This window comes from Petaurus breviceps, unplaced genomic scaffold (assembly GCF_028583685.1).
Source record: "Petaurus breviceps papuanus isolate PSGF00001 unplaced genomic scaffold, PetGlider_PUasm1.0 688, whole genome shotgun sequence".
NCBI lineage: Eukaryota > Metazoa > Chordata > Mammalia > Diprotodontia > Petauridae > Petaurus > Petaurus breviceps.
The window spans coordinates 9,507,796-9,509,470 of NW_027186457.1; positions in this window are offsets into that span (position 1 = coordinate 9,507,796).

The window sequence follows — 1,675 nt, forward strand, 5'->3', positions numbered from 1 at the left end:
AGGGCTTCTGAACCAACAGAAAGGCTCCCAGACCCCTGCAACAACAGCACTGTCCCTCACCAGTGGACAGTATTCACTCTGTCTGCAGGACAGTCTCTAGACCCCTGCAACAACAGTACTGTCCCTCACCAGTGGACAGTATTCACTCTCTGTCTGCAGGACAGTCGCAGGCCTTCTTAGCAAACAGCCAGGTTCCAGGACTTCTTCAACAAAAGGACAGTCTTTCACCAGTGGACAAATCTGGCAAAATAACATCAAAACAGACAGACAAAGTACCAGCAAAACAGCCATGTCTCCTCAGTCCTTGGCAGCTCAGGGGGCAGGTCTCAAAAGTCCAGGGCAATTCAAAGCGGCCACCAGCAATTCTCTTAGTCTCTCTCTCTCCACGAGGTGCTGCTTCCAAAAAGATCTTCCGCCTCTCTCTTGTCTCTCCAAATCTACATCACCAGCTCCTCCCAATTCAGGACTTTCTTTTCACATCAACAAGCCCATCCCACAGGTGGAATTAACAAACTCTGGGTTTTAACACAATCAATTTGAAAACCAAGCCAATACAGGGGAATCTTTAATTGCTATTACTATCACAGTCCTACTCCTGCCCTTTGAGGCCCACAGAACAAGTCTATCCCTCTTTTACATGACAGCCTTTCAAACACTTGAAAACAGCTCTCATGGTGTCCCCCAAGTCTCTTTTTCAGGCTAACTATCTCTTTTATCTCAGGGGTTCTGACTGTTGGAACTATGAACTTTATATACACGTGCACACATTTACATATTATACACATGTGTGTGTATATACAACAAATAGCTGTACTTCCTTTCTATCTCTGAAAAGTGAATATATAAAGCCAGTCCTGGATATTTGGATTCTGGACAGTAGTCATTTTTTTTTTTTTCCAATGGCACCGTCTCTACTACAAAGTAGTAACTTTTTAACAACAGCTAAAATTGTCTCTTTGATCCAAATCTCGGGGTTTTCCTCCGGTACTGAACTCTGGAAAGGACAAACTGAAATTTTCAAAGGGTCAGATCCCTAATAACAGACAGATTATGCTGCAGAGAAGTGATATCAGGTCTGAGACATCTCAACAATGTATACTCATTCTTAAAAAAGGTGCACATTTATATTCAGAACATCTCCAACAATGGGAAAGGGATCTTTGGGTTTCCCCTTGGGTGTTAGAACCACCTTCGCCCTGTAATTAAGGACATGATGGGGTTTAGAGGAATGTCTGGATTATGGCAGTTAAAACAGATAGAAATTATCTCTCATTTGGTTTGCTTGTCATTCCACTGATGTTTGAGCTAATATAGTAAAATGAATGACACATTCCCTACTGCAGGAGCTATGGGTCAAGACATTTATCTCTATACTAAAAGCCTGGGCCATAGTTTCTTATAATAGCCTCCCTCCTTTCCGTCAATGACTGTTGTCCTTATAGTTGTTGTTCAGTAGAGTCTGACTCTTGTGACCCCCATGGACCATATTGTTCACAGGGTTTCCTCAGCAAAAATACTGGAGTGGTTTGTCATTTCTTCATTTTACAGATTAGAAAACTGAGTCAAACAGGATTAAGTGACTTGCCCAGGGTCACAAAGCTAGTGTCCCAGGCCAGATTCGAACTCAGGTAAATGAGTCCATGACTCCAGACCTGGCACTCTATAAATGATGGTG